Consider the following 11,089-nt stretch of genomic DNA (forward strand, 5'->3'; position numbering starts at 1 on the left):
TTAGGACATCTACTTTGTGCATGACACAAGTAATTTTTCCAACAATTGTTTACAGACAGCTTATTTCACTTATAACTCACTGTATCACAATTCCTGTGGATCAGAAGTTTACATACACTAAGTTGACTGTGCCTTTAAACAGCTTGGAAAATTCCAGAAAATGATGGCATGGCTTTAGAAGCATCTGATAGGCTAATTGACATAATTTGAGTCAATTGGAGGTGTACCTGTGGATGTATTTCAAGGCCTACCTTCAAACTCAGTGCCGCCTTGCTTGACATCATGGGAAAATCAAAAGAAATCAGTCAAGACCTCAGAAAAACAATTGTAGACGTCCACATGTCTGGTTCATCCTTGGGAGCAATTTCCAAACACCTGAAGGTACCACGTTCATCTGTACAAACAATAGTACAAGTACAAGTGTCAACACCATGGGACCAATCAGCCGTCATACCGCTCAGGAAGGAGACGCGTTCTGTCTCCTAGAGATTAACGTACTTTGGTGCGAAAAGTGCAAATCAATCCCAGAACAACAGCAAAGGACCTTGTGAAAATGCTGAAAGAAACAGGTACAAAAGTATCTATATCCACAGTAAAACGAGTCCTATATCAACATTACCTGAAAGGCCGATCAGCAAAGAAGAAGCCACTGCTCCAAAACCACCATAAAAAAGCCAGACTACAGTTTGCAACTGCACATGGGGACAAAGATCGGACTTTTTGTAAAAATGTCCTCTGGTCTGATGAAACAAAAATAGAACTGTTTGGTCATAATGACCATCGTTAAGTTTCAAGGAAAAAGGGGGAGGCTTGCAAGCTGAAGAAGACCATCCCAACCGTGAAGCACGGGGGTGGCAGCATCATGTCGTGGGGGTGCTTTGCTGCAGGAGGGACCGGTGCACTTCACAAAATAGATGGCATCATGAGGTAGGGAAATTATGTGGATATATTGAAGCAACATCTCAAGACATCAGTCAGGAATTTAAAGCTTGGTTGCAAATGGGTCTTCCAAATGGACAATGACCCCAAGCATACTTCCAAAGTTGTGGCAAAATGGCTTAAGCACAACAAAGTCAAGGTGTTGGAGTGGCCATCACAAAGCTCTGACCTCAATCCCATAAAAAATTTGTGGGCAGAACTGAAAAAGTGTGTGTGAGAAAGGAGGCCTACAAACCTGACTCAGTTACACCAGCTCTGTCAGGAGGAATGGGCCAAAATTCACCCAACTTATTGTGGGAAGCTTGTGGAAGGCTACCCGAAACATTTGACCCAAGTTAAACAATTTAAAGGCAATGCTACCAAATACTAATTAAGTGTATGTAAACTTCTGACCCACTGGTAATGTGATGAAAGAAATAAAAGCTGAAATAAATAATTCTCTCTACTATTATTCTGACATTCACATTCTTCAAATAAAGTGGTGATCCTAACTGACCTAAGACAGGGAATATTTACTTGGATTAAATGTCAGGAATTGTGAAAAACGTATTTAAAATGTTTTTGGCCGTGTATGTAAACTTCCGACTTCAACTGTAAGATTTTATCAGTTCAATAGGTTTTAGTTACATGGTATATGTCAAGTGTGTACATTTTCAATTTTGACTGCACATATCATGATTAGCCTGGAAAACACACAAGTTATGTGTTTCAAATGGCCTTTTTTGAGGGCAGCGGCGCATCAGGACTCCCCAGACAGCACCAGTAGAGCACGAGGCAAACAAATACACCATGGAGCCAAGAGTGGATTCTTTGCATGTTAAGGGATCGAACAGATCGTTTCCATTAATCCCTGGCAAAACCCAGAAAAATATTAGATAATTGCCTTAACATACTAGCCTAGACTTGAGCTCAACATTTCTGCAGAGCTCCCTGATGTTCCACAGAGAAACTTGTGGAGCTGAATACCTATAATACTGTATATGGGAATATAGAAGTATTCCCTATAATGAAACATCTCTGGCACATTCAGGTAATCTCCATAGCACAGTACTGGCTAGCTATCTTCCCTACACTGTATGTAGCCATATCCCTCCCCAATGTCCTTCCTGGTCCACCTTCTGTTTGGCTGAGTCATTTGGAGTATTCTAAAACAGCAGCCATTTGGTGGCTTTGGCTCTCAGTGGATTGGTGGATTGGTTACCGTGGTAAAAGACCAACCCAAACACCCCCGCTACTCTAAACCTCTTCCCCTGTTTGTTTTCTGTCATCAGATCTGGTTTCTACATAGAGCACTTAAAATCAATGAAGGAGTCATTTTGGGAGGGGGGGGGGGGGGGGGGGGGGGTTGATGTCTGTGTGCCCTCCTCCTGCCTTCCTACCCCTTCCTCCCCCTTATCCCTCCTCTCATTCAGGTGTTGTTTGAGCTGATGACAGGGGGCTTGGCTTCACATTACAGCCCATTGGTGTTTGCTTGCTCATAGTCAACAAAAGGGCCTCTTCCATCCATTTATGGAGGAGCATCACTCACACCTTTTCAAAGTACATCCATTGACTTGTCCCATTGCAATGCGGTAGGTAGACTCCCGATGGTGGAATTGAAGATATGTCATGTCATTGCTTGACAAGGACTCATCTGCACCTCAATTCCAGGACAGCATCTTCAATGTCTTTAAAGGAAAGCTCTCTTTATTTAAGAAATTAAGCAAATAAGTGAAAGACCCTTGAGGTCAGGTCTTTGCCCATTTTTGCAGGGTGTTTGGTTTGAACAGTTGTGTGTGCGTATGGTGAGGTTCTCCTGAGTTGTTGTGTCAGCGTGTTTGACCCTGGAGTGTCTGAAGTGGCGGTGCTCCAACAGGTCAAGGGTCAGATCAGTCAGGTGGTGCCTCGGTGTGGGAGTGTCACCGTCGACTATATGATAAGACACTGTGTGACACCCCGAGTTTTGCTCCATTTTACCTGTCAGTTACTCCAAGAATGTATGACTTAATAACCCCCTCTTGACCTATCTTTGAGCAAATCTCCTATTGGCATTGATGTATGATACTATCTCAATTTCGAGCAGGTGCCTCAAATTCATCTTTAGGTTCCTTGTAATTGTAAATACATTTTGAAATTCTTGAATCGGATGAAATTAGCACGGCATTCACTTCAACAACGCAGACCCAGCCATGTTATTCGCTTCACTATGGATAGATTGGGGGGTATTTTACATGGAATAGCCTTGGGGTCAAGCCAATCAGGCCCTCCTCACGAGTGAATGACCCTCTCTCCATCGTCAAGCGTGCAAGGCAGATCCCCTATAGATAAGAGAATTGGCCCTCTGGCCAGTCACACATTTTTAAGGGGGGTACTAGCCACATGATCTTAGAAGTTTCATGTGGCTGGTGAAAGCACCACAAAAGGGCAATATTCGTGCATATTTTAGTTTATTCCCCAACTTTGCTGTTTTCTACAGCTTTAATATGGAACATTGTAATACTGAATATATTGTTTTAATATGAAGTTGTAATATGAAGGGAGTGGAAGAACTATCAGTGCCTAGGGGCATCTTCTATCTACAGAGAGCATGGGGCACCCTTGAATGATTGATATTTGTGCCGGTGCCCTCCAAGGTCCTTCACTAAGTGAAGTAAGCCATGAAGTGTGGGTTTGTGTCAATGACCGATAGTGTCATAGTTGCCGAGGTCAAAGCATGATAGAGTGATAAAGTTTGTAAGTTAACCTTATTCTTCCTTTAAATCTAAATTAACAAGAATTTTAACACAGAATTTCTATAATTTCACACAGCTTATTTTGAAACAGAGTTTCAAGAGGGATCAGAGAAGCCCAAACAAATTAATATCATAATGATAGCCTGCCAATTACAGTGCCCGCTGGGCACAAAGAGCATTGTTTGCTCCCTGCAGTGGCTCTTTGCATACAGTACAGTGAAAGAATGCAAAGAGGCTGGAACGTCGATCGTGTTAACAGAACGAGCGGAAACCACCTGGAGTTAAATTAAACAGGCAAGGTCACCTTTCTTTAAAAAAATATATATCTCTCTCCGCTCACAAAAGATGCCCCGAAGACGTACACTTAACCAGTCTGGGTTTATCCAGGGCTGTAATTTCAGTCAGGCTAAACACAGACAACATTTAGCGCTTTATTGGCCATTTGTTAAGGGATTATTTCTGGAGTGTTTGACACCACCAATATTGTAACACTATGTTTAGATCCATTAGCTACTGTTATTTTATTGATACACTAGCTGTTCTATTCTTGTTTTTACTATGATAATGACTATCCTTTTCCAACAAAACAAAGTAACGAATCCTTATTTTGTTAATCAAGGGGAATATGCCATGGAATTAATAAAACTGTTCACTCTGACAACACAAATAAATTGACTGAAACGTACTACTTATGAAACAAGAAAGGACGCCTCGCAGTCAGCCTTCAAAGCAGCTTTAAACCAAAACAAAAACCTTAATAGGGTCTGAGGTAACCCTGGTGCAGGCGAGACTGATGGCCTCTAGTGGGTTGCTGTCACCATCACCTCCATAAATCCTGACACTTAGCCTATCGTCGCTGTACTCCCCCATTCTTCTCTCACCCCTATCCCACACTACACTACTCCCCCAGTCCACTACACTCAGAGCAAAATGTCACAAACCCCTATTACAAGGTCAGGAAATGGAGAATGAAAGGGGGCACACCACTATGAGTTAGTTAGACTATATTTCACCTGCAGGGTTTGTGTCAACTATAATGGGGGCATGTAACTGTACACTAAAGCACAGAAAGTTTCAACGGTGATGAATAAGACACGTCTTGGTTTAATTGATGGGGAGAACTGGAATTCAAATCCATCTAGAGTTTGAAGGTCTGAAGACAAGATGTTTTACTGTATTTTAGTCTAATTAACAGTAGATTAGTTGTGTAGACAGTACAGTGTTAGTCACTATTCTTGTATTTGTGTCTGCATAGCAATATGTCTTCTCCCCTGGGTTATAAACATAACATCCTCTGGGACCCTGTCCTAATCCACCATTATCAGTGTGAAATGCAATGGGTTGGGAGTAGTGAGTAGTGTGGCTTTGAGGCTATGGTGAGACAGCATCTTTTTCAAAGCCGTCAAGGGACTGATTCATGGCCTTGGCCGTCGTCTCAGCCATTATGGCTTTTTTTATGGGGTGGGGGTGTTAGCTAACACCATCCATGGAGGCTTAGGCAGTCTGGCTGGTTCAGCCGCCATCGTTTTGTGTGGAATTAGTCACAGTGGAGACTGCATTGGAGACAAGGGAGTTTAAGACCGTAGCCTCCATGGTGAAAATAAACCAGTGTGAGAGAAAGAGAAAGCCGGCTGTGGGCGTTGTCTCCTTCCTTTATGGTTCCTTCAGGTTTTCACCTGTGCTGACATGGCTGGGAGTTTACAATTGTCCCGAAAGTGTTACAAGCAACCTGGCAGAAATTCCAGACTTTTTTCTTCAAATAGTTTTTACGGGAAGGGTGGGGTGGGGGGCTTAGTTATTGTTGAACATTTGTCAGACAGCCAGTTGCCTAGGCAGGGCCAACTAGTGATTTATTACAACATCTGCAAGACAAAAAATGCTTGTATCTGCTTTTAATCATATGAGCCCCTATGTTTCGATGGGAGAGCCAAAGGAGAGCTTTTTAGTAGCGGAGAGGGTGGTATTCACTGATGGTTAACTTAAAGAGACGTTCCGGAACTTTGGCGACTACGGAAGTATTTTTTAAACCTCCCGCTTTGGGCTCGATTTGTCAATTTGTAGTTCATACATGCATAATCTATGAGCATTATAACTGTCTTACAGTGACGATGCATCATTCAGGGCAGGTGGGGCAAAAACAAATAATAATAATTGAGTTAATAAAGCCGCATACAAACATGGTCTTTTTTTTGCTTTCTTGAGTAAGGCAGCTCCAAAATGCAGGTGTTTCAGCCTAGCTCAGTGCTTTCTGTGGTGGTGGGGCAGCCAGAGGAAAATATGGAGCGTAGGGGTTGGTAATGTTCTTTAGTTGTAGTTCTGTCACTCATGGGGACACTACGTCACTGCAAAATCTACGGGTAGAGCTTGAAAATTCAAGCCCCTTGTGTGCTGCCGCAGACTTACATTAGAAGTGCCCATCCAAGAAGGCTCAAGGTCATTGGTCACAGATAAAATTACGTCAAATCACGTTATATCTAACTTAGCGTTGATTGGACTGAGCATGTCAACATCATACTTTCAAAATCTTAGCAAGCAAGCTAGACAAGAAGTTATCATCATGCATAGGTCGGCAATCTACTGGCAAATCCTTTTCAATCCTTGTCATATGAAGAGAAATTATAGATAAAACGTATCGGTTCTCATCGGCCATCGGACATAAACATTACACAACAAGTTGGAAATCACAAATTCAACAATGAGTACTAAGGCATCACTGCAGCCCCGGATTCGATCCCAGCTTGTGTCACAGCCGGCCGTGACCGGGAGACCCATGGGACAGCGCACAATTGGCCCAGCATCGCCCGGGTTAGGGCAGAGTTTGGCAGGCCGGGATGTCCTTGTCTCCTCATGCTCTAGCGACTCCTTGTGGCGGGCCAGTCGGTCGACTTCGGTCGTAGTTCGACAGTGTTTTCTCCGACACATTGGTGCGTCTGGCTTCCGGGTTAATTGAGCAGTGTGTCAAGAAGCAGTGCAGCTTGGCTCTCGATCTTCTGCGAGTCCAATGGGTAATTGCAGTGATGAGACAAAATCGTACCTACCAATTGGATATCACGAAAAAGGGGGTAACGCCATGAGCCAGAAAAGTTTGAATAGATTGGCTGTCAATCCAGCATGACTTCTGCTGTGTTCAAAACAACTGGAAACTCAGATCTAGGAAATCTCAGACTACAGTGAGTTCAAAATACGTAAAATTATTTTGAACGGTCATCCAACTCTGAATTCCAAGTCGGGATTTCAGGCCTCTTTCTAGAGCCCACAAGAAGGACCGCTGCGCCACCTTCCTGTTCAAGTGAGCACAACAAGGTGAGTCTAAAAATATATTGTATGCTGCTGCATAATTGATCAAATCAAATTGTATTTGTCAAATGCTGTCACGCCCTGGCCTTAGTTATCTTTATTTTCTGTAATATTTTGGTTAGGTCAGGGTGTGACAGGGGGGATGTTTGTGTTTTTGTCTTGTCTTGGGTGGTTGTAGTGTCTAGGAGGTTTTGTTAGAGTGTATGGGTTAGTGTTGAGTGTAGGTTTCTAGGTATGTCTATGGTTGTCTGAATGGTTCTCAATCAGAGACAGCTGTCATTCATTTGTCTCTGATTGGGAGCCATATTTAAGGCAGCCATAGGCATTGGGCTGTTGTGGGTAATTGTCTATGTCATTGTGTAGTGTTTAGTGTCAGCACGATTTGTTTAAATAGCTTCACGATCGTCAGTTTGTTGTTTTTGTTTCGTCGTTATAATTAAAAATAATGTATTTTTCACACGCTGCGTTTTGGTCCTCTCTTCCACGTCAAGACGATCGTGATAGAATTACCCACCAGAACGGGACCAAGCAGCGTGTCAAGCGGCAGCAGGAACATACACAGGATTTATGGCAATGGGAGCAGGATCTGGACTATACTACGTGGGAGGAGATCGACAGGTGGGCGATCGACCCAGGGCGAATGCCGGAGCCCGCCTGGGATTCTCTGGAACAGTGCGAGGAGGGATACCGGCGAATGGAGGCAGCACGACGACGCGGTAGGAAGCCTGTGAGTCAGCCCAAAACATTTCTTGGGGGGGGGCTACAAGGGAGTGTGGCGAAGTCAGGTAGGAGACCTGCGCCAACTCCCCGAGCTTACCGTGGAGCGCGAAAGTACGGGCAGACACCGTGTTATGCGGTAGAGCGCACGGTGTCTCCTGTACGTGTGCATAGCCCGGTGCGGGTTATTCCACCTCCCCGCACTGGCAGGGCTAGATTGGGCATTGAGCCAGGTGCCATGAAGCCGGCTCAACGCGTCTGGTCTCCAGAGCGTCTCCTCGGGCCGGCATACATGGCACCAGCCTTACGCATGGTGTCCCCGGTTCGCCTACACAGCCCAGTGCGGGTTATTCCACCTCCCCGCACTGGTCGGGCTACGGGGAGCATACAACCAGGTAAGTTTGGGCAGGCTCAGTGCTCAAGGGAGCCAGTACGCCTGCACGGTCCGGTATTTCCGGCGCCACCTCCCCGCCCCAGCCCAGTACCACCAGTGCCTACACCACGCACCAGGCTTCCTGTGCGTCTCCAGAGCCCTGTTTCTCCTCCACGCACTAGCCCTGTGGTGCGTGTCTCCAGCCTATTACCACCAGTGCCTACACCACGCACCAAGCCTCCTGTGCGTCTCCAGAGTCCTGTGCATCCTGTTGCTGCTCCCCGCACTAGCCCTGAGATGCGTGTCCCCAGCCCGGTACCACCAGTTCCGGCACCACGCACTAGGCCTAATGTGCGTCTCCAGGGTCCAGTATGCCCTGTTCCTTCTCCCCGCACTAGCCCTGAGAGGCGTGTCCCCAGCCCGGTACCGCCAGTTCCGGCACCACGCACTAGGCCTAATGTGCGTCTCCAGGGTCCAGTATGCCCTGTTCCTTCTCCCCGCACTAGCCTTCAGGTGCGTGTCCCCAGCCCGGTACCTCCAGTTCCGGTACCACGCACCAAGCCTCCTGTGCGTCTCCGGAGCCCTGTACGCACTGTTCCTTCTCCCCGCACTCGCCCTGAGGTGCGTGCCCTCAGCCCGGTACCACCAGTTCCGGTACCACGCACCAGGCCTATAGTGCGCCTCGTGAATTCAGTGTGCCCTGTTCCTGCTCCCCGCACTAGCCTTGAGGTGCGTGTCTCCAGTCCGGTACCACCAGTTCCGGCACCACGCACCAGGCCTACTGTGCGCCTCAGCAGGTCAGAGTCGGCCGTCTGCCCAACGCCGCCTGCACTGCTCGTCTGCCCAGCGCCGTCAGAGTCGCCAGCCAGCCATGAGCAGCCAGAGTCGCCAGCCAGCCATGAGCAGCCAGAGTCGCCAGCCAGCCATGAGCAGCCAGAGTCGCCAGCCAGCCATGAGCAGCCAGAGTCGCCAGCCAGCCATGAGCAGCCAGAGTCGCCAGCCAGCCAGGATCCGCCAGAGCCACCAAAGCGGGTATTAACTATGGTGGAGTGGGGGCCACGTCCCGCACCCGAGCCGCCGCCGTAGGAAGGCCCACCCGGACCCTCCCCTTCTGTGTCAGGTTTTGCGGCCGGAGTCCGCACCTTTGGGGGGGGGGGTACTGTCACGCCCTGGCCTTAGTTATCTTTATTTTCTGTAATATTTTGGTTAGGTCAGGGTGTGACAGGGGGGATGTTTGTGTTTTTGTCTTGTCTTGGGTGGTTGTAGTGTCTAGGGGGTTTTGTTAGAGTGTATGGGTTAGTGTTGAGTGTAGGTTTCTAGGTATGTCTATGGTTGCCTGAATGGTTCTCAATCAGAGACAGCTGTCATTCATTTGTCTCTGATTGGGAGCCATATTTAAGGCAGCCATAGGCATTGGGCTGTTGTGGGTAATTGTCTATGTCATTGTGTAGTGTTTAGTGTCAGCACGATTTGTTTAAATAGCTTCACGATCGTCAGTTTGTTGTTTTTTTTTTCGTCGTTATAATTAAAAATAATGTATTTTTCACGCTGCGTTTTGGTCCTCTCTTCCACGTCAAGACGATCGTGGTAAATGCGCCTAATACAACAGGTGTAGACCTTACAGTGAAATACTTCCTTACAAGCCCTTAACCAACAATGCAGTTTTAGGAAAATATAACTAAGAAAATATTTACTAAATAAACTAAAGATAAAAATAGTTACACAATAAAATAACAATAATGAGGCTATATACAGGGGGTACCGAGTTAATGTGTGGCATACAGGTTAGTCGAGGTAATTTGTACATGTAGGTAGGAGTAAAGTGACTATGCATAGATAATAAACAGCAAGTAGCAGCAGTGTAAAAACAAGGGGGGGGGGGTTGAGAACAGTCAAAGTCTTTGGTCAGGATGTATCTCTCACTGGCCACTACTCCAGTGTTACCAGCCAACTCTCAAGATGCTACAGCTAGCTCCCCATTTGTGGAAGATCTAAACATTTTATCATGCGGTTAATGACAATCAGCCAAAAACCGAGAGCGTCCTTCAGGCAAAATCAGCAGTGGGTTTGAGTTACTTGAGAAGGGTAAACTGTGACTGCATGAACAAACTTGCAAACAAAGTCAAATTTGCATTGGTTTGGGGGTGGTACTGTTGTTTAGAAATTACATGATGCATGGAAGAAGCAAGCGCTCATCATGTTAGTTGTCTGGAAGGGCTTGAAAGAACATCCACTGACCAGTGAATGTATGACCTCACCATGTTCAGAAGCAGATAAAGGAAAAAAAAAATTTAAGAGAATATTTATTAATAATTATAATTATTCATGTCATTGAATAAACATGATTTTCTCTATGCACGGTCTGAAAACTTCTCACCGACAGAGTTTGAAAGCAGAACATAGGGATGTGGAGGTAGGTAGTAAGAGTTAGACACCATTCCCCCAGCAGATTTTCTGAGCTTCACAACAAAAGAATACAATTTCAGCGAGCCGCCCGTGGCCATTTAATATCATAAACATCTGTATCCATGTCGCCACATCTGGCAACAATGAAGACAAATTAGCTACGAATTTCAGAGTGTCTGGCAATGAGATAAGGCTCTGGCATGCTAAATTCATTTTCTGGGCTCATTCACAGGGGTGGGGAGTCCAATGCTGGCCTAAGGAACTGATTCAAGATCCGTATTCGATTGCTCCCAGTAAACTGGTGTGGGTCAATGTGTGGGGCTCAGAAGCTGATCCAGGACCAGGGGTTGGGGGGGACTCACTAACCCCTACTGTCAGTCATTGGTGGTCTGAGGAATAGTCGACTTCCTGTCTCGTTTCTCTGGAGCCGAAATCAAAGAGGGGAAATTATTCTGCAATCTGACCAGTGTTTTCTTTTTTCCCCCGGCTGGAAACGTGAAGGTTCTTGCTGGCTGCAGTCTCTGCAGGAGTTTACTGGATCTAAATAATTTCTTTTTTTTCTCAAGTAAACCTTTTAAACCCCCCCCAGTCCCTTGTTATGGCACAAATTGTTTCTCGATTGCAGTTGTTTTCGAAACTTTCCCAG

Source organism: Salvelinus namaycush, chromosome 6 (genome assembly GCF_016432855.1).
Source record: "Salvelinus namaycush isolate Seneca chromosome 6, SaNama_1.0, whole genome shotgun sequence".
NCBI classification, from domain to species: domain Eukaryota; kingdom Metazoa; phylum Chordata; class Actinopteri; order Salmoniformes; family Salmonidae; genus Salvelinus; species Salvelinus namaycush.